This window comes from Cajanus cajan, chromosome 3 (assembly GCF_000230855.2).
Source record: "Cajanus cajan strain Asha chromosome 3, NIPB_CcT2T_4, whole genome shotgun sequence".
NCBI classification, from domain to species: domain Eukaryota; kingdom Viridiplantae; phylum Streptophyta; class Magnoliopsida; order Fabales; family Fabaceae; genus Cajanus; species Cajanus cajan.
The window spans coordinates 49,307,244-49,330,519 of NC_138519.1; the positions used below are offsets into that span (position 1 = coordinate 49,307,244).

At 39.8% G+C, this 23,276-nt stretch overlaps 1 long non-coding RNA gene across 1 annotated transcript; it reads right to left on the reverse strand.

The window, feature by feature from the left end:
• Positions 1-20,138: 20,138 nt before the first annotated feature.
• LOC145955777 (uncharacterized) lies at positions 20,139-22,658 on the reverse strand. The gene is made up of 2 exons (XR_014432472.1): positions 21,392-22,658; positions 20,139-20,315 (listed from the first exon to the last, which is right to left on the reverse strand). It is a non-coding gene; the product is annotated as an uncharacterized LOC145955777 (long non-coding RNA).
• Between the last annotated feature and the right edge of the window lie 618 nt (positions 22,659-23,276).

The window sequence follows — 23,276 nt, forward strand, 5'->3', positions numbered from 1 at the left end:
CGGCGGTCCCGATTTTGACTTTGAGGAACTCGGTGGTACCCTCGTTGTCGTAGTAGTATTTTCGTAGCCTCTTCAGGCCGTAGTATTTTCGTAGCCACTTCAGGCCGTAGTATTTTCGTAGCCTCTACAGGCCGTAGTATTTTCGTAGCCTCTACAGGCCGTAGTATTTTTGTAGCCTCTTCAGGCCGTAGTATTTTCGTAGCCTCTTCAGGCCATAGTATTTTTGTAGCCTCTTCAGGCCGTAGTATTTTCGTAGCCTCTTCAAGCCGTAGTATTTTCGTAGCCTCTCCAGGCCGTAGTATTTTCGTAGCCTCTCCAGGCCATAGTATTTTCGTAGCCTCTTCAGGCCGTAGTATTTTCGTAGCCTCTACAGGCCGTAGTATTTTCGTAGCCTCTACAGGCCGTAGTATTTTTGTAGCCTCTTCAGGCCGTAGTATTTTCGTAGCCTCTTCAGGCCATAGTATTTTTGTAGCCTCTTCAGGCCGTAGTATTTTCGTAGCCTCTTCAAGCCGTAGTATTTTCGTAGCCTCTTCAGGCCGTAGTATTTTCATAGCCTCTCTAGGCCGTCTGCTGGTGTTGATGATGTGATTGCCCCTTGACGAGGATTGTTGATAAGTGGTGCCCTTGTGTTGGTGGGCAAAGGAGTAGATGGTTGACAGAGATTCTGGTGTTGCCCCTGCCATGTGAGTATTGTGATGCCTCTCCAGGCGAAATGCTAAGTCCTTTTGATTCATTGATTGTTGTGGAATGAAAGACTGCCCCTAAGTGGATGGGCAGGAGATGTTTGTTGTGCCCCTGTGTTGGTGGGCAGAGAAGTGGATGGCTGGCGGGGATTCCAGTGTTGCCCCTACCACGTGAGTATTGTGATGCCTCTCCAGGCGCTGCTTGTGATAGATTTTTTTGAAGTTCATTTTTGTTTAGCTTCGGCTCTTTCATGTTTGAAGCTTTCCTTTTTCTGCTATTTTTATAAATGCTTCGACTTTTTTCAACATGTATGAAACTTGCCTTTTTCTGTTTTTTTTTTATCTTTTGTTGTCATCATTGGTGGAGGGATCACATGATGATGTTATTTGTTGAATCTTTATTGATGAGTGTTATTTTGGAAGCCACTCCTGGCTTTGGTTAGGAAGTCATTCCTGGTCTTGGCATTCTCTTAGATCATCCTTCATTCGGTTGAGGAGTAGGGCGCGATGGCCTCTTCATGCTTATAGGCTTTCTTGTTTGATTGTTGAGCTTTTATGAATGCTTCGGCCTCTTGATTCCTCCAGCAAGTGATGGATAGACACACACAAAGAATGCAAGAATGCAAAAAAAACATGCAAAGCAGAAGTGGATTGGATTTTTTTCAAATTTCTTTTTTTTTAAATGAACTTATACCCTTTTGTGCACGCTTGTGCCATATGCATGTTATGCAGTGATGCTTCTATGCTAATGCTTAAAATGCAAATTTATTTTTACTTTCAAGAAACTAATTTATGCGCATTGATCAATGACATGGACTGTTAGCCTTTAGCCCTGTCGAATTCAGTGTTTCTTCTTGAACCTGAGGTTTGTGTAGTTCTGCCCTCTTGCTTGTACCGAATATGATATGTTAGCTCTTAGATTAGGTGTACCTAGACTCTGTTCTAGGACACCTCCATCTTCTCCTTGTGAGTTTTCACTGTGCATACTCCGTGTATCTCTCAAATTTATCTTAATGCCATATAGGTCAAGAGGAAAGAGAGGAAGAGGATACATATATATTTTTTGTAAAAGTTTTGGTAGAAAGGATTTTTTTCAAAAATGGTTTATAGAAGGATGGTTGGCCGAGGTAGGCTAGTGGTTTAGGCTGATGACCAAGCACATTCAAAGTGAGGAAATCATTTTCTGCGTTAGCTTATTATTTCCTTCAAAGTTAAGCGATGACTTGGGATTGCATATTGATTAAATGATCTTCTCGAGCCGCCTTTCAGTTTTCAGCTCGGGATGCTACTTTGTCCTAACTTTTGCCTAGGTTACTTGAGATATGTTCCCTAGCGGACATTTTCTTTTGATCCTTACTTTTGCCTAGGTTACCCTTTTTGTTTGTGAGTCTCCTAGCGGACCTTGCCCTAATTTTTGCGCAGCCCCCTTAGTGGGTTTCCTGCCAGGCTTTTGTCTTTGCAGCATTTGTGATCATCTTTCATTCATTCATTAAAGGGGGATGCCCCTTGCACTGATTTCATTTGGACTTTTATCCACAAGTCATGCCCAATTCGATTGATCTTTATGTGTTTTTTTTTATTGCGTATTAAGCCATTGTTTCTGACGACATCCTTATTTCAAATGTACTTGTTCATTTAAGGTTTGATGACGAGGCTTAGAGTAGATAAAAGGGAGAAGAGAAATGAAGTAGAAAAGTGTATGGCATTAAAATATAATTGTCAATTTACACGTGCCCATTTAATGTAGCTTGAGGGCCCGGGCATGCCCCAAGTTCGTGATTCGTACACAAAGGAAAAGAAGGAGGTTGCCCCTTAGAGAGGCTTAGGTCATCTAACTGTAGAGCTAGTCCTTCACTTGCTTGGATGTGGCGCTTCAGAAGATTTTGTGTAGAGGGAGGGCCTTTGGCTTCTTCTCTCATGAAGGTTTTCTCAACCCATATCTTTCCTGAGATGTAGGAAGAGGTAGAAGCGATGATAGAGCTTTCTATGAAATCTTGAGAGGAACGTTCAAGCTGTCTTTCAATTTTCAGCTCGAACAGACAGTGTTTTATTTATTTATTTATTTTTTTATTATTATTTTTTTTGCCTAGAACGCCCTTTGCGGGTTTTCATTCTAGCAGCTTCTTAACAAGCAATGCTTCTCTCTTGTTGAAATCACCTTTCGAGAAAGCTCTAATCGTTTTGCCTCAGTGTTTGAGAGATTCGTCATCCTCAGGTTCTTACAACTCGTTAGGAGTGTGGGTTCGTCCATCCCTATTCCGCCTAGATTTCACGGTTGCACGACACGGCTTTGTCCTCTTAGGGCATCTTGATGATTTACTCTAAACTCTTTATGCACGGTTTGCTTCCATTACTTTCGACTAACGCACATAGGTTAATTTCCCTTTTTATTCTCATTTATTCTTTTTCAAGGAGGGATATGCTCTAAATGAATGTAATGCAGAATGTATAAAAAGTTGAGAATTATAAATATCAGTCTCATTGATTTATTTATATGTGAATGCTCAAATATATTTTGAAAGTATTAAGTGAGAGTCTATATTAGATTCTAAGAAGACTTACTTTAAAAAACATATCAAAGCAAGTGCCCTGTAGACCCCTAAAATTGTCCGGGTCGGAAATAAGACTCGAAGACTCTCGAAGATCAAAGGAAAGTCAGCCAAAGGGACTCTTAGAAGACCGTGGGATGACAATCTGTAGGTTTAGAGGTCTTAGAGTAGCAAAAAATAAGAAAGTGGAGGGAATGAAGCCCAATACGGCCTCCCAAAAGTTAAGTACGGCCGTATTGAACATTTTAAACTACAATACGGCCGCACTGAACTCAATACGGCCGTATTGAAGTTTCTGAACTTCAATACGGCTGCACTGAACTCAATACGGCTGCACTGAACTTCAATACGGCTGCACTGAACTCAATACGGCCGTATTGAGGTTTTTTGAACTTCAATACGGCCGTACTGAATTCAATACGGCCGTATTGTAGTTCAAAACTTCAATACGGACCGTATTGACCCCCAGAGGCCGTATTGCGCCTCATCCCTATAAATATGACGTCAATTGGACGTCATTCTACACTTTTACACGGAGTTTTAACCCTCTTCTTGAGTATTCTGGGTTTTTTTGAGCAGTGCTCTGCCTAGAAATCACTCGGAGAGTTGATCCGACAAAGTTCTCGAGTTCTGAGCTTTTTGCTTGAGTCTCGAACTGAGTCGAAGGGAAATCCTCCGGATTTCCATAGTTAAAATTTTCTAGGAGGGAGCGAGCGGGTTTGTAGAGCGAGGGAACGCCAAAAAGCTTCCCAGTTTTACTTGAATATAAAAGCACGCTTCAAAGGTTTCTTCTTAAGACTTTTGATGGAATAACACTAAGGCCAAGAAGTCCAAGAGGTGATGTATTGAAGGAAGCAAAAGGAATGGGTTAGTGTTGAAAAACCATAGGAGGAGTGAGGCCTACTTTTGGGCCTTAGCTCCTAAGTTTTTATAGCATTTATTTTTATTCCTATTTTGCCCTTATCTTTGATTCCAAATTTACCCTTGTACTTTGGGGTATTTTAGTCATAGAATTTATTTTACTTGTATTTCCAATTTTACCCTTGTATTTTGGGGTGTTTAGGACTTAGAATTTATTTTCTTTTGTATTTCCCATTTTACCCTTGTATTATAGGGTGCTCTAGATGATTAGGGTTTTTAATTTTGGGCTAGGGTGTTAATTAGAGGGTGACGCATTTTTGGTGCTTATTGGGTCTATTTTTGGTGTTAGAAAGGCTTAGGCCCAAGTGGAGGGCAAAGGTTGCATGGTCTTATCATGCACCTAGATATAGCCAATCTAAACCCAAAGATTCCATCCTTGGCCACCAAGTTGCATCTAGGGTTCATTTGCATTTCATTTGGAATGCATTTGCCTACTCCAAATGCAACCCTAGATGCCTCCCCTCCTATAAATACCCAACACCCCACACCTTGTAAATACTTTGGATTATATGAATTTGAGAGAGCATTTCTTTGCCTCAAATCCTATCCTTAGTCCCTAGGGTTGCTTCGGCTAGCCTACCTTCATTCTCCACCCTTGGAGAGTGATACCTAGAGTGGCCTCCACCTACCTTGGAGTGAGCCAACCTAAATCACCAAACACCATCACCTAAAAAGCTTCCGCCCAACCACCTAGACCTCACGGCCATCTTCCTTTTCTCCATCCTAAACTTCCCTTTTTGTCTTCCTTGTTGAACCTAGATCAAGGGCAAGGTCTTCCCCTTCATACTCTACATCAACCATGGAAGGAGGAACCCATCAAGTGGTATCAAGAGCCAAGGTTCTACAAGGGTAACATCTAATCCTTTTGAGTCTCTTTGAGTCTTTTTGAGTCTTTTTTGCTTTCGGTCACTTCCCTACTCCTTGCTTTCTTTGTGTGGCCGAATAGCTTTAGGGTTCACACCTTGTTCTTGTGAGCCTTCCATGCCATTTTAGGTTTCCATGTTTTAGGGTTGCCATGCTTTTCATTTTCTTGAGTCTCATATGAACATGAAGAACATGCTTTTTAATTTTTGAATCCACCTAAAGTTTTGTCATTTTTGTTTCCTATATTTTGTCTACATAAATTCCATGTATGTGCCAAACACTTTGCATGAAACAAATCAACAAAATATGCCATTTTGCATTACATAGTGGGCGTGCCATATATGAACCATCTAGGAGTCATTCATGCATGCTATTTAGTTCTAGCATGTTCTATGTAATTTTTGTCATCCATGTGTAAATGCCTTCTTGCACATGCTTTGCCGCCCCACTTCCTTGCATTTCTCACTTGATTTAGTCTATTGTATGCCTAATGAAACCCTAAAAGAATCTAAGAGGTGTGCTGAATTTTTTGTGCAAAACTACTTGTCCAAAATAGTACAAAACCAATTCCACTAAAAAGATTCCCTTTGGACCTCTAAATTCATGCCACTTGTCATCACCTCCTCTCCTAAAAGTTTAACCTAATTTTTGACCATCCACAAGTGCAAAACCTAAGCAACAATTGGGCTTAATTTAAAAAAAAATTCGGACCCAAGACTTATAAAAGAAAAATTGCCGTGAGCAACAAAGAACAACATCAAAGAACAAAAAAAAAATTTGGACCAAAAAGGACTTGTTGCTAGACTTGTGGACTTGGACAAATACCTATGCATTTGGGAGTTGAACCTATGACATTTTGACCTTATTTTGGGACTTTTCCTTTGGCTGGACCGAAACTATAAAGGACTTAATCAAGTGAACTAAAACACTTATTCATTCTAGTGCTTTTCTAGGATTATTCTCTTTGTGTGCCTCCTTTCTTTGATTGAGTCTTAATTTTTTTTAGCTTGTCTTTCTTGGCCTCTTTTGTTTTGTCATCTTAAATTCTCTTTGAGTTTAGCCTTTCTTAATTGTGCTTTTCAGTTTTTATTTCTTGGACTCTTGCTTTGGGTTGGTTTTAATTTCATTGTAGGTCAAAACCCACTCTAGTCAATTTTCACACCTTTGGTGGATTTGAGTGGAGGGGTGAACCGAATCCAAGCCTAGCCTTTGGAGGGACTTACACCACACAAAAAGGAGTGAACAAACACTTGGAGAGGTCTAACACGTTTGTTCATTGTGAAGGGACCCAATTGGAGGAGTTTGAAGACTTAAATCCTTGTTTTTATCTAATTTTTGCTTAATTTTCTCTCTCGGCCTCTTTGTTGTTTTTGGCCTTAGTCTCATTATTTTGGTTTGTAATTTGGCCATTTTTAAACCTCTTCAACTTGGTTTTAGTTCGTGTAGTTGAAGGTGATTTGAAAACCTTCACCTAGGACCTCGACTAGAACATGTTTTAAGTGCTTTCCTTTGCATGTTTTAAAGCTTTTAGTAGTATAAATTGCTTAGGACTTTAGCTTTGTGCAATTACGATTAGAAGGCTTGCTTTGGCCTACTAGGGGTAACGTGCACACACACACTTAATTGTTGTGCCAAATTGTTTTGTAAGAAAAGTAGAAAAGGCTTAGTGATTTTTACTTGAGAGGGCTTGGTTATTAAGTGATTCTTAGTAGTCCACCTCCCTTTGAAAGTTCACTTTGTACACTTAGGCCTTTTCCTACCTATCTTGCACCTTGAAAACCTTTTTGTGAAAACCTTTTTATCACTCATTCTTTGTGAAAACCTTTTTCAAACCTTTTTTTTAAAACAAATTTGTGAAAACCTTTTCTTGATCAAAGATGAGTGCTCATTGTAGTGTACATGGTCATAATTCTTGTAGTTCTAAGTCTAGTGTTAGGGATGAACTTAGGCAACTAAAGAAGTACCTAAGAAAAAAAGAAGAGGAAAATTTAAAAAGAGAGGAAGAGATGAGAAGAAAAGAAAAAGAGTTTGAAAAGAATAATGAGGAAATAAGAAATTTACTTGCAAAGTTGGTAGAAACTAGTGGATCCAAACCTAGGATTGTTCCAACTAGATCTAAAATAGGCAACGAAGTTAAAGTCCCTAGGAGTATGCATGAAGAACAAAATACAACAAGAGAGGTAGAACTTAGAAGAAAAGAAAAAGAAAAGAAAATAGAAAAGAAAGAAAAAATAAAGAAAAGTATAGAAAAAGTTCAAGAGTGGTTAGAAAATGAAAAACAACAACCAACACTCTTAGAGAAGAGTAAACAGGATAATGTTTCTTCCAAAGGGCTTATGCTTGGGGAGAGTCACTTTCCCATTGAAAATGATTTAAAAAAGACTTTCTTCATTCATCAAGACCTTAACTCTTTCTCTCACGTTGCCACTAGTCATGAAGTGGAGATTCAAAAACAAATCCCTTTTAAAGAAAAAGAATCTCAACTTCAAGATTTAGTGAAGAAGAAGTGGACTTCACTTAGTCCCACTTCTTGTGCTACTTCCTTGGTGGTGCCCAAGGAAGATAAGCCTTTTCTCTTTAAGCCTCTTTCTACTTTAGTTGTCCTCATAAAGCACCCAACTTTTGATTTGTATGATTTGTTGGATACATCTCATGGTGTCCTATTTTCTATTTTTGATCTTGAGGGAAGTTCAAACTTATTTCAACTTAACTTGGTTACTTCCCTACAAGACAAACTTAGATTATATGAGTTTTCTAAACTCCTCTTGACACCTTTTTCTCATATGTATCTAACAAATAATGCAATACAAAGTTGTTTAGGTAATTTTTTAGTTAAGTTTTCTTTACTTTCTAGTACATATCTAGGTCACCACATTGGGTACCTCCAACAAGATATTTTAGTTTTTAGGACTAATGCATTTGTGTGCTATAGTTTTAGTCTTTTTACCTTTTTAGGTTTTAGTTATACACCTAGACTTCACCGTGGGGAGGATCCTATCCTTAACATTAGAGAGTCTAGTCCTTTTAATTTAGACAATCTTCTTAGCATTTTTAGTAGAACTCCTCTTAGGATACACTTTCCATTTCTGTCATATACTATTACCTCTAATGCTTATTTTTATGTTTTTGTTGGTCATGATTCCCACCATGAGGAACCTCTTGATTTGAGGTCAAATCCTTTTCAAGAGGGAGGGAATGATGGAATAACACTAAGGCCAAGAAGTCCAAGAGGTGATGTATTGAAGGAAGCAAAAGGAATGGGTTAGTGTTGAAAAACCATAGGAGGAGTGAGGCCTACTTTTGGGCCTTAGCTCCTAAGTTTTTATAGCATTTATTTTTATTCCTATTTTGCCCTTATCTTTGATTCCAAATTTACCCTTGTACTTTGGGGTATTTTAGTCATAGAATTTATTTTACTTGTATTTCCAATTTTACCCTTGTATTTTGGGGTGTTTAGGACTTAGAATTTATTTTCTTTTGTATTTCCCATTTTACCCTTGTATTATAGGGTGCTCTAGATGATTAGGGTTTTTAATTTTGGGCTAGGGTGTTAATTAGAGGGTGACGCATTTTTGGTGCTTATTGGGTCTATTTTTGGTGTTAGAAAGGCTTAGGCCCAAGTGGAGGGCAAAGGTTGCATGGTCTTATCATGCACCTAGATATAGCCAATCTAAACCCAAAGATTCCATCCTTGGCCACCAAGTTGCATCTAGGGTTCATTTGCATTTCATTTGGAATGCATTTGCCTACTCCAAATGCAACCCTAGATGCCTCCCCTCCTATAAATACCCAACACCCCACACCTTGTAAATACTTTGGAATATATGAATTTGAGTGAGCATTTTTGCCTCAAATCCTCTCCTTAGTCACTAGGTCAATTCGGCCTACCTCTCTTATCTCCTCCTTAGAGTGAGTTTAGGGATACCTTGAATGGCCTTCACCTCCACTTAGTGAAGAGAGCCAACTAGAACACCCAAAACACCATCTTCCCAACCTTTCTTCTATTCGCCCAAGACTCCACCTTTCACGCCCACCATCACTTAGCCTCACCCTTGAAGGAATGTCCACCCTCTAAGGTCACCATCTTGGCCTTGGCAAGGAGCTCCTCTTCACCATTGACGTTTGTTCATCCCCTTGGTGGAAGGAGTCCATCAACTTTCCTTTTACTGCTTTCTGTGTGTATATTTAACTGTCATCATGCAGATAGTTAAGTTATAATTGTTTAGAATAAATAGGGGTAATTTAGTAATTTCGCACTATTATTTTTAGAAATAATCTGTCATAGGGAACCCGAAAGGGGCGCTGTGGGGTGCTAACACCTTCCCCACGCGTAACCGACTCCCTTACCCGACTCTGGTTGTCATGGCCGAAGTCGATTTTTGAATCGATTGCCTTAAACTTCTTTTTCCAATGTTTTGAGTAAAACATTGGTGGCGACTCCATGAACCCTTCCTTTTTATGAAAACCGCTAATCCATGGAGGGTCCCGCTTGGGATTAACATGCATTGGTGAGCCTCTTAATAAAATTGCTCGTTTGACAAGGTCTCAGTTTGAGAATAAGTCATTCTAGCAATCCATATTTTTAAACAAATAAAAGAGTCCAACCATCCTTCGCGAATGCCGAAAGCCCGTTTCGGGCCGGTGGCGACAGATGGCGACTCCACTGGGGAAGCCTCGAGAGTCAGTCCCATTTAGTGACAGATTATTTTTAACAAATAATAGTTAAAATTACTTTATTACCCCTTGTTTGTATGATAACATGCTTTATTTATATGGCTTTAATAACTGTTGTATGTTTAAATTTTCGCAAATGTTTGAAATAAAAACTGCACACAAACCTTTGCACACAACAGTTCCCTCTATACCCGGGGGCATGAGTGGTAAGCCATAGGGAGTGGATGTTAGTACGGCCGGTTGTCGAATGGGTCTATAGGTGCCCGTAGACCGTTGTCGGAAAGCATCACTCAAGGTGATAACCATGAACTCGAGTCCGACAGTGCGTTGGAGCTTTCCATCGACTTACGACGAGAGGAATTGGGTCCCTATAATGGGGGCACCTTGGGGGCCTCAGACCGGTGAGAACAGTTAGAACCACCTTGAATATGCACCTTTCTGCAGGAAACCCCTACCTCGTGATTCGCTCGTGACTATTCGTGGATGAGTGAATTGTTTGTGTAAATGCTTATGTGCAATTGTTTGTGCATTAATAAATAACCTCGTGATAAGGACTAAGAATAAATCCCCATGCATGAAAAAAACCATGACATGAGAGGAAAGACCATGTGCGAAAATATAATAAAAGTGAGGAGCATGTGCATCATTACCAATAAGACATCATGCATCCTCATAAACCATGCATTTTAGGTTCACCAATACCTCTTGACATGAGTAAAAGAGACCCATAATTATCGAGATTCTCCGTTGAGGAGAGATCATAAGTCAAGGAGGGTAGTAACACTCTGTTTTAAAAAGGCAGCGCCTTAAAAATGGAGGGTTATCAAGCTCATGTCAAGAGCGTATTCATTCCATAAATTAATTAGATTAAATATTCATTTTTAGAAAGTGGCTGGTCATCTCTCTGTCCTCACACGCGCGCAGAAAATCAAGAAGATGGAAGCGCTGGAGGACCAAAATAAGAAGCTCACAACCGAGCTTTCACAGCTTAAAGAGCAGATGGCGCAAATGATGGAACTCATGCGTCAACATAACTTCCATGGATCAAGCCACAGTGACCATGGGTCCCATCATGAGGAAGAGGAGGTGCATGAAGAAGAACCTCCGCACGCCATACCTATTGGGGCTGGAATTATGATTAAAGAGCCCGAAGTTTCAAAGGAACAATTCCACGCCCTAGAGGATCGGCTAAGGGCTATGGAGGGGCATGATTTCGATATTAAAGATGCCGCCGACATGTGCTTAGTGAGGGATATTCAATTTCCTCCTAAATTTAAAGTGCCAGATTTCCCGAGATACATGTACTGCCGAAAGATGGCTGCATATGCCACAAACGAAAAGCTCTTGATCCACTGCTTCCAAGAGAGCTTGGCTGATACCGCGCTCAACTGGTATATGCAGCTAGATGGAAATCTAGTACACACATGGAGGCAGTTGGCCGACGCCTTTCTCAAGCGCTACAAATACAACATCGACCTAACACCCGATAGGTCAGATCTTCAAGCCTTGAGTAAAACAAATGATGAATCTTTCAAGGCGTATGCCCAACGATGGAGGGAGTTGGCGGCACAAATAGAGCCCCCGCTGTCAGATAAGGAGACGGTGTCCTTGTTCATAAATTCGTTGACTGGTTCCTATTATGACAAAATGATAGGGAACACGACCACACTCTTCTCGGACATCATCACCATTGGAGAAAGGGTGGAACAAGGGCTGAAAAGTGGGAAGCTAGCTAAGCCCTCCCAATCATTCGAAGCTAAGAAGACCTTCAGGAAGAAGAAGGAGGGAGGAGTCAATGCCGTAAATGTTTCTTTATCTTCTTCCACTTCGAAGTCGGGAAAGTCGCAATACAACCCTGTGAGGAAGTTTGATAAACTTCCGACCACATATAGCGACCTCCTGCCGAAGCTAGTAGAAGCGCGTCTTCTAGCTTATGTTCCACCGAGGAAATTTGATCCACCATACCCCGATTGGTACAAACCACAAGACAAATGTCTATACCATTCGGGGGCATCGGGGCATTCAACGGAGAACTGTAAAGTTCTCAAATATAAGGTCCAAGACCTTATTGATGCTGGATGGGTCACTTTCGATTCGACAGCGCCCGACGTGAGCAAGAATCCTCTGCCAAAGCAGGAGTAGAGAGAAGAACAAGCCACGATAGGGCCCCTTCATATTTCTCTTTTAGGGACTCATGATCAGTACCCGAGATCATGAGAACCTTTTCATGTAAATAAGGGTTTTTGTACAGTTTTAATACATATCAATAAAGAGGCATTTTTCACACATTACTCTCTTTTTTGTTCTTTTCTCTCTTTCCTCATTAACATTAATAATTCTAAACCTAAACAGAACCAATAAAATAATTATGTCTGTAATTGTTCGCTCTGACCGGGATCCGAAGGTGAATGGGTTGAGTTGGACAGTGATGAGGAGACCATCTCTCCGGATCTGCAAAGACTGCTAGATCAAGAAGCTCGTCTACTCCGACCGTGTCAAGAGAAATTAGAGACTGTGAATTTGGGGCATGGCCGAGAGATAAAAGAGGTCAACATTAGGACCCATACCAGTGATGAAATAAGGACACATGTTTCCGCTATGATTATAATAAAATCATTCTTCATTGCTTCTTTTCTTGCTTATAATAAAATTCTAAACCACATTATTTTTAACCCTGTTTGAATAAGCATGAATGAGGTTAAAATCATCTTAATAATAATAAACCCGCATCATTTTTTATGTGGAAGTGTGTGTGACAACTTGGAGCACCTTCCCTTGGCCTCGACAAGTGCCATCATGGATAAAAAGAAATCCTTTAAAATAAAAGAAGCTCGGCAGAAAACCCAAAAAGGGGGATGCGCAAAAATAAGAGCAAAGAACCCACTAGGAATCCCACGAAAGGGTGACCTAGGCAAAAATTAGGGTTGCAAAATAAACAAAAAACAAAAGTCCGCTAAAACACCACAAAAGGGTGTTTCAGGCAAAAATAAGGACAATAAAAAAAAACAAAAGAAATCCATGATGGTACCACGAGCCGAATTCAAGAAAGGTTCAAGGGAAGCTATCCAAGTTGTCGAATCACAACACGACTTTTTAACTTCATAGGTGTTTAATCAAACAAGCCTAAACACATAAGCCTACCTTGGCCATCCATTCTTACAAAAACCATTTTTGAAAAATAAATCCCCTCTAAAACACAAACTTCAGAACAAAAATATCTTTCTTTTATTTTCTCTCTTGTCCCAAAAGATTTTAGGATAATCTAGTGGAAGCACGGAGAAATAAATCATCACTGAAAATGGATCTAATCTGAATAATAAAATGGTGGAAGAACTGTGCCAAGAATTCAAGATCCAACACCGCAACTCTTCCCCATATCGGCCAAAGATGAATGGGGCAGTCGAGGCAACCAATAAGAACATCAAGAAAATAGGGCAAATGATGGTTGCCTCATTTAAAGACTGGCACAAGATGTTACCCTTCGCTCTTCATGGTTATAGGACTTCAGTACGCACATCTACAGGAGCTACTCCATTCTCCCTCGTCTATGGGATGGAGGCAGTTCTACCCGTCGAAGTCAAGATACCTTCTCTAAGGGTAATTATGGAAGCAAAACTTTCCGAAGCAGAATGGGTTCAAAGCCGGTATGACCAGTTGAACCTCATTGAAGAAAAACGGCTGAACGCCATATGCCATGGTCAAGCCTATCAGAGGAAGATCAAAAAGGCTTTTGACAAGAAAGTCCACCCTCGAGTCTACCATGAGGGAGAGTTGGTAATGAAGAAATTGCTACCAACTCAAAAGGACAAAATCGGAAAGTGTGCCCCAAATCACGGAGGACCATACGTGGTAAAACGAGCCTTCTCAGGAGGAGCACTGATCCTCACAGACATGGATGGAAAAGAACTTCGATACCCAGTCAACGCTGACGTGGTAAAGAAGTACTATGCTTGAAGACGTTGCTTGCATAGGCCCGCTAGGATGAAAACCCAAAAAGGGCGTCCTAGGCAAAAGTTAGGGCAAAATAAAAAGCCCGCCAGTACAAGGGTACTAGGCAAAACAAAGGCGAATTTATCCCCGCTAGGATATGTCCTAGGCAAAAATTAGGGGCAAAAGAATAAGATACAAAAATAAAGCAAGCAACGATCACTTGAATCGAAAACCGAAAGGCGGCTCAAGTGATTATCTTCTAGAAGCAAGCGTCTTGCAGCATCTACACTCTTGGCTCAGGCATCTCACCCGAAGCAACTAGGGGAATGTAAAGAGCAACAATTACAGATATAATTGTTAAGCCCAATGTATATAGCCTACCCAGGCCAGCCATTCTTCAGAAATTTCCTTCTGTATATCTTTCTGTAAAAACACTTGTGAATATTAATAAAATATCTATTCATTTCTTTTCTCTCTTGACCATGTGATTATGCCTCTAAATTGGTATTTCTAAAAATTGTATGAAATTCTTTAATAATCGGTCAATAAAGAAAATTGGAGGGGTTCCTATAAAATCCATAATCTCCTGCATAAAAGGCTCACAAAAATATTCCCTCACGTCGATGACAGAAATTCCTCCAAGAAAAGGAGGATAGGGAGAGCCATTCATTTTTCTAAAAACATTAAATAATAAAAACTTGCATTTGTGCATCATACACATTAGTTGCACATTCAAAGACCTTATCATGAGGCAATTGCATAAAATAGAAAATAGGAAAAATTGCTTGTGTATGGCAGCGGTCAACAGAAAAGGCCGCAAATCAACAGAAAAGGCAAAAATACAGAAAAAGCCAAAAAAAAAATGACAAAAAAGGCAAAAAATACAGAAAAAGCCAAAAACGACAAAAAAGAGGCAAAAGATTTAGAAAATCAATCGCCTCGTGCGGAATAACTGAGCCTGGAGAGGCTTGCCGAAACAATACTCCCACAGAATAATTGAGCCTGGAGAGGCTTGCCGAAATAATACTCATACAAAATAACTGAGCCTGGAGAGGCTTGCCGAAACAATACTCCCACAGAATAATTGAGCCTGGAGAGGCTTGCCGAAATAATACTCATACAAAATAATTGAGCCTGGAGAGGCTCACCGAAATAATACTCGACAAATTGTACAAAATAATTGAGCCTGGAGAGGCTCGCCGAAATAATACTCCCCAGAGATATCTCAGCTTCCACTCATGGGCCAAATTCCCCAGTAAAAGCTATCAAACCAAGATCAGCAAGATTCCCCAAGGAGGGCTTGATCGTCTAAACAGAATATCCAAGTCGAAAGGACTATGACCTCCTCAGTGGAGGATAGCTTTCCAACTCAAGCGATGAGTGAAGCTAAGCCTGAAGAGGCTTTCTAAATAATACTCTGGGATATATAAACTTCAAATCCCCAGTCGCCTATTAAGAGGCATCCCTACAAAAAAGAGAAAAATCAAAAGATCAATAATCATTCCCCAAGTGGAATCCGGCTCTTAGCCAAACATCAAGCGTCAAGATGATCTGCCTAACAGAAGAGGCTAATAACAATCAACGAAAAAATCCCCCAGCGGATAACAGCCTACACAGAGGCAACAAAAATCAAAAAAAATCAAAAAAGAGTCACCCGAATAAGGATAACCGGGATACTCCACAACGTCAAAAAGACGACAGCCAATCATAAGGCATCGCTCACATCAGAAAGAGCATCTTTGTGTCTGCACCCCCAAGGAATCAGAAATTCCCCAATGGGCACCAACTACCCAATGGAAAGTTGGGACACAAGAACCTATGAGTAACTGCACATCCCCTAGACGGATCCCTGCGTTATCCAGCCCTCAGTGGCACAAAAATCAAAAACAATCGTCGAAGCAGCATCGTGGACTGTGGAGACAAAATCATCTCAAAGCCTAAGAGGCGCTACTCAGCTACCCAGTTGTCGAGAGCACCGAGGTATGCACAAGCCTGGAGAGGCGGTACTCAGCTACCCAGTTGTCGAGAGCACCGAGGTATGCACAAGCCTGGAGAGGCGGTACTCAGCTACCCAGTTGTCGAGAGCACCGAGGTATGCACAAGCCTAAGAGGCAATACTCAGCTACCCAGTTGTCGAGAGCACCGAGGTATGCACAAGCCTAAGAGGCAATACTTAGCTACCCAGTTGTCGAGAGCACCGAGGTATGCACAAGCCTGGAGAGGCGATACTCAGCTACCCAGTTGTCGAGAGCACCGAGGTATGCACAAGCCTGGAGAGGCGGTACTCAGCTACCCAGTTGTCGAGAGCACCGAGGTATGCACAAGCCTGGAGAGGCGGTACTCAGCTACCCAGTTGTCGAGAGCACCGAGGTATGCATAAGCCTGGAGAGGCAATACTCAGCTACCCCGAGGTTGTCAGGAACACGGAGGTATGCAACTTCCCCGAGGTTGTCAAGAACACGGAGGTATAGCCTGGAGAGGCGGTACTCAGCTACCCCGAGGTTGTCAGGAACACGGAGGTATCCAACTACCCCGAGGTTGTCAAGAACACGGAGGTAAAGCCTGGAGAGGCGGTACTCACAACTTCCAGCTCGGGCGTCGAGTGAAGTTGAGCCTAGAGAGGCGGTACTCACAGCTTCCAGCTTGGGCGGCAAGCGAAGCTAACCCTGGAGAGGGCAAACTCAACTGCCTAGGATGTCAAAAGCACCGAAGCAAAGCCTGGAGAGGCGGTACTCACAACTTCCAGCTCGGGCGTCGAGTGAAGTTGAGCCTGGAGAGGCGGTACTCACAGCTTCCAGCTTGGGCGGCAAGCGAAGCTAACCCTGGAGAGGGCAAACTCAACTGCCTAGGATGTCAGAAGCACCGAAGCAGAGCCTGGAGAGGCGGTACTCACAGCTTCCAGCTTGGGCGGCAAGCGAAGCTAAGCCTGGAGAGGCGGTACTCACAACTTCCAGCTTGGGCGTCGAGTGAAGTTGAGCCTGGAGAGGCGGTACTCACGCTACCAGAGTGTTCAGAAGCACGGAGGTATGCAGCTTCCGGCTCGGGCGACGAGCGAAGCAAAACCTGGAGAGGCTACTCAGCAATTTTCCACCGGAAGACACTACAAGTCGGAAGGATGGCCTTATTCCCCGGACAATTGGGTCAACTCCTTTACTTATCAACCGGTACACTAAAAGGCCGTTTGACTAAGTAAAGGGGGGGCAGCTGTAGACCCCTAAAATTGTCCGGGTCGGAAATAAGACTCGAAGACTCTCGAAGATCAAAGGAAAGTCAGCCAAAGGGACTCTTAGAAGACCGTGGGATGACAATCTGTAGGTTTAGAGGTCTTAGAGTAGCAAAAAATAAGAAAGTGGAGGGAATGAAGCCCAATACGGCCTCCCAAAAGTTCAGTACGGCCGTATTGAACATTTTAAACTACAATACGGCCGCACTGAACTCAATACGGCCGTATTGAAGTTTCTGAACTTCAATACGGCTGCACTGAACTCAATACGGCTGCACTGAACTTCAATACGGCTGCACTGAACTCAATACGGCCGTATTGAGGTTTTTTGAACTTCAATACGGCCGTACTGAATTCAATACGGCCGTATTGTAGTTCAAAACTTCAATACGGACCGTATTGACCCCCAGAGGCCGTATTGCGCCTCATCCCTATAAATATGACGTCAATTGGACGTCATTCTACACTTTTACACGGAGTTTTAACCCTCTTCTTGAGTATTCTGGGTTTTTTTGAGCAGTGCTCTGCCTAGAAATCACTCGGAGAGTTGATCCGACAAAGTTCTCGAGTTCTGAGCTTTTTGCTTGAGTCTCGAACTGAGTCGAAGGGAAATCCTCCGGATTTCCATAGTTAAAATTTTCTAGGAGGGAGCGAGCGGGTTTGTAGAGCGAGGGAACGCCAAAAAGCTTCCCAGTTTTACTTGAATATAAAAGCACGCTTCAAAGGTTTCTTCTTAAGACTTTCCTTTTACTGCTTTCTGTGTGTATATTTAACTGTCATCATGTAGATAGTTAAGTTATAATTGTTTAGAATAAATAGGGGTAATTTAGTAATTTCGCACTATTATTTTTAGAAATAATCTGTCATAGGGAACCCGAAAGGGGCGCTGTGGGGTGCTAACACCTTCCCCACGCGTAACCGACTCCCTTACCCGACTCTGGTTGTCATGGCCGAAGTCGATTTTTGAATCGATTGCCTTAAACTTCTTTTTCCAATGTTTTGAGTAAAACATTGGTGGCGACTCCATGAACCCTTCCTTTTTATGAAAACCGCTAATCCATGGAGGGTCCCGCTTGGGATTAACATGGATTGGTGAGCCTCTTAATAAAATTGCTCGTTTGACAAGGTCTCAGTTTGAGAATAAGTCATTCTAGCAATCCATATTTTTAAACAAATAAAAGAGTCCAACCATCCTTCGCGAATGCCGAAAGCCCGTTTCGGGCCGGTGGCGACATGCCCCACTATAGTATTTTTTAAAATCGATTTGGGCTTTTTTTTAGAGCACAGGTACTGTCGTATATTAGAGCATTCACTTCTCTTAACTTTCTATACATACTGCAACCTAATCCTCCTTAGCTAATAAAACAAAATGAATGAAATTAATGAGCTAATCTAGAATGCATGTCATCTTTTTTTTTGCCTAATCTTTATCACGTTTCTATTATCTAAAAGGGAATGATGCATGGTAAATAAGAGACTTCTTTTATTGATTTTTTTTTTTTACAAAAAGGAAACTATCTATATGATGTTAATGGAATGCTGACCTAAGAATGTACGAAGGGGTATAAAATTTTTATTATTATTTTTATTATTTTATTATTATCTATTTACTCATTTTAAAATTCCAATCCACTCTTATTAGAAGAAATAGTACAAACAAATGCACACACACATGCTCAATCAATGTACACCCACGAACGATTGTGTTCAAATCCTTGGTCTGTGGTCCTTGTCAAGAAAAGTGTGTGGTATAGGACGGTTCTAATCTCACTGGTCTTTAAGGCCCCCAAGGTGCCCCCATTACAGGGACCCAGTTTCTCTATCGCCGTCACCTGGCAAACTCTAAGGTCTGTCACAGTATTTCAGGCTAGAGTAACCGGTTATCACCTTGAGTGTGATTTCCGACAAGGCTCGCAGGCTCTAAGGCCAAACTTGGGCCGGTCGTACGTCAACCACTCCCTATGGTTAATACCCTCATGCCCTCGGGTGTAGGGGGAACTGTTGTGTGCAAAGATTTGTGTACAATTTTATTTCAAATAGGTGCGGAATTTAAATAAGCAAACAGATATCAAAGCCAAACAAAGAAAACAAACAAGGTAAATGGGAAAAATATTTAAATTATTATTTTTTTATTTTATTAACTTCATCAATTAAATGGGCCTGACCCTCTTTAAACTTACCCAGTGGAGTCGCCATCTGTCGCAACCCGAAAATGTCCGATCTTGCGACCTATGGTTTAGACATCCTTTTAAAGATCTCATCAATTAAAGAATGCCCAAACACCAGACTAATCCTTAATTAATGGTTTTGAAAATAGGTTCATGGAGTCGCCACCAATATTTTACTCAAAACATTGGAAAAAGAAAAGGTTTTTAAAAGTCCAATAATGGCCTTGATAACCAGAATTGGGTTCGGGGGTCGGTTACGTGTAGGGAAGGTATTAAGCACCCCTACAACGCCCTTAATCGGTACCCTATGACGAAGTTTAACATTATAAATAATAATAATATAAATATTAAATCCCCTTTTATTGATGACTATTTACATGCTTGAAATTTAAATTAAACAATTGACTCTAAAATATCTACATGATTATTTTTATTATAACAATGTAAAATAAAAGAAGAGAAAGATAAAACAAGAGATTGATGAGTAATACCTCGTAACAAGCTTTATTGGATCTTCAACTATGGGGATTTTAGGTGCTTTGTGGCAACCTTTCACACTACAATAAGCCTCACAAAAGAAGTACAATAGGAGAGAGAGAGAGAGAAAAAAGGGAGAAATTTCGAGCTCTATGGAGCTTTGGACGAAATTTTGGAGGTCCCCCAAACTGCTGGCCGAGATTCTCTATTTATAGGCATCAGATGTGGGCCGGAACGGCCCGTTCTGGATTCGGAACGGCCCGTTCCGGATCCGAACGTTATGCAGTACATTTGCACCCTAGAACGGCCCGTTCTGAAACCAGAACGGCCCGTTCCGGGGAACTAGAACGGCCTGTTCTGATTTCAGAACGGCCGTTCTGGGGTACAGATTTTAAGCCCCCCTTGATTGGTTCGGAACGGCCCGTTCTGGTCTAGAACGGCCCATTCCAACCTATATTTTTTAGGCTTTTTAGAAGCCCAGAACGGCCCGTTCTGATTGAGAACGACCCGTTCCGGACTTGGGAACGGCCCGTTCCGATTTTGGAACGGCCCGTTGTAACCCCCTTTCTAGATTACATATGTTAATCATAACTAATTATTTATGGTTAATAATATTTATATTATTAGTATAATTTTGTAGAAAAGATGCTTAAACAAATGAAGAAATTTATATTGAAAAGAAATTTATTAAATACAAGTTACTAGATATTACAAACCATTTTATAACAACTTAGTAAAATAAAACCCCCCATCCTATGCTCTGGATTTTTGCATCTGACCTTCTAACTGCACATCCAATTTTTCTGCATTATGAGATCTCCAATATCTGGGTTTAAAAATATTTATGGGGTTAGACATTTAATTTCATTCACATCTCACACAAACAAATCAGACAAGTGCATAATAAGTTCATACAATTATCAATATACATAAAAAATTGATAATAGTCCAAATAATGCAATAAGCTTATGAGAATGAGATGCAGATTTTGACTGAAAATATACTTTTAAAAATCGTTTTGACTCATTACTCCATGGAGATTTTCCCTTTTGAGTGTTTAGTGAAGCTAGAGCTTAACATCACTCTGTCCAGTGATTCGGCAATGCCTCACTAAACGTGAACAAGTAGACAGTAGTCAGAGTGTTAGTGCACCCGGCAGGCTACCACGACACAGAATCAATAAAGACTGGCCATCTATGGGATTGCCCATGCCCAAACACTCCCTAGACCAAAGGTCTATCCCCCAGACCAGAGGTCCCGTCTTACCCATTCTACTCAAACCCCGTTTACTATCTTCTGACATTGGTAGCATAAAACAAATACCTCAGTCATACTTTCACAACCATATCAAACTCTCTCTCACTTTATCCTTTTCTTGATCCATCTAGTACTGCCAACTGTCCTTGACAGTACCCACTATCACAATTCTCAATCAATCTCTTGCCACCAATGTTTCGGATAGTAAACATAAAGAAAAGAATTCACATAAAAAGTATCATTTCAAAATTACAAAACTCGTTCTTTTTCTATCAAATATCCTTAGTACAAAATTCATTTCTCAAATATTTATTTTCTTGAAATTCTTTTCTTTTCCCCCCAAAAATCTTTTGACTCAAAATGACATTATGCAATATGCAATATGCATTACTATTAATCTATCACTTCAAAAACTATTCTCAATCAAACTCTTCAAATACAATTCAAACAACTTCAATAGAAACATTCAATCATAAACAATCAACGATTTCAAGATTCAACTTTAAAACTTCAAATTTATCAAAAAGTACAATCAAAAACCATATCAAATAACCTAAGGTTCCATGCATCAAAACTTATAAGTAAAGATCAATATTTATTCTACCATTATATAGACATGAATAAAATTAAACATCTAACCCATACCTATTTTTCCAAGCTTGCTAGCTTTTTCCTAATTTCCTTGATTTCTTCTTCTCCTACTTCTTTCTCTTCCTCTTATCTTCTTCCTTTCTTCCCCTTTTCTTGAAATTTTAGTTGTTTACTCCTTGTTTTACTCCTTGGTTGTGGAAAAGATGGAGTATTTTTTGGTGTTTCTTGGAATTGGTTTATGTCTAGTTGTTAAGGGTTGTTGGTGAGCTTTTTGGTGTGTGGTTTCTCCTATTTATACTAGTCTCCACCTCCATTCTCCAACCTTCTAGATGTGTAGATATTTCTTGATATTTCCTAAGATATTTTAATAAGATAGTGATTAGGTGTCCATTTTGTAGATATTTATAGGACTTTCTAGAATTTTCTTGAATTATTTAAGTATCTTAATGATTAAGTTTCCAATTTATTTAATAGTTTGGTGATGAGATGTCCACTTTCTAGAATTTTGTAGAGTTATTTAGTTATCTTAATGATTAAGTTTTCAATTCATTTTAAGCACATGGTGATTATGTGTCCTTTTTCTTTTGTAGAATTTTATAGAACATCCTAGAATTTTGTAGAATTATTTAAATATCTTAATGGTTAAGTATCTAATCAATTCTAAATTTCTATTATGTAGAATTTTATAGAACTTTCTTGAATTATTTGAATATCTTAATAGTTAAGCTTCCAACCCATTTAATTATTTGGTAATTAAATATCTAGTTTGGAGAGTTTTGTAGAACTTTCTAGAATATTGTAGAATTATTAAAATATCTTACAAATTACTTAAAATTTTGAGGTACTAATATTATTATTAGAATCTTGACCACTAAAAATACAAACTTTTGTCTCTTGATCATCTCTTAATTATGTTAATTAATATTAAATAAATATCAATTTGCTTATGTGTCAAAATTTGATTGGTTGAGACTTGTATTTTAATTTCTCCTAACTATACATTTTTATTAATTATTCCAAGCATACTATATTGATGATAACATTTTTATATCCTTTTGAACATTTTTCCATAATTTTCTAGCTTAAGGTTTTAGCAGAATAACTTTTTCTTGTTAAATCCTTAGAGAATTTCTATAAATTTTAATTTAGAGATTTTCTCTCTTAACTGTATTTATTCTTAATCTACACTCAATAAATTATTATTTAGGTTATAGATTACTTAAATTTTCTTAAATTGAGTTTCTCATATTTTACAGCATGCTCTCAACGCTGTCCGAGAAACAGTCAATTTAGATAATAAAATAATGTTAGTGAATTTAGAAAATCTGGTTAAATAATGCTACTTAAATTTCATTCACATTAACTTACATAGTATTTAATATATATAATAATTTGTAGAAATACATAGATAAATAGTTATAAAATTTAGGATGTTACAATTCTTCCCCACTAAATAAATTTCGTCCTCGAAATTTCTATCGCCATCTATATAAACAAGTGAGGGTACTCTACTTTCATTTTCTCTTCTAACTCCCATGTAGCATCGCCTCTTATATCATCCCAGATAACCTTAACCAATGAAATATCTTTTCCTCTTAGGTGCTTGGTCCTCTTATCCTCAATCTTAACAGGGCTTGGTTCATATGTTAGGTTTTCCTTTACCTGCACTTGATCAAGTTCCATGATATGTGAAGGATCTGAGATATATTTTCTTAACTATGACACATTGTAGACCCCTAAAATTGTCCGGGTCGGAAATAAAACTCGAAGACCCTCAAAGATCGAAGGAAAGTCAGCCAGAAGGACTCCTAGAAGACCATAGGATGGCTATCTGTAGGTTTAGAGGTCTTAGAGTAGCTTAAAATAAGGAAGTGGAGGGAATGAAGCCCAATACGGCCGTACTAAACTTAATACGGCCGTATTGAAGCTTCAACACGGC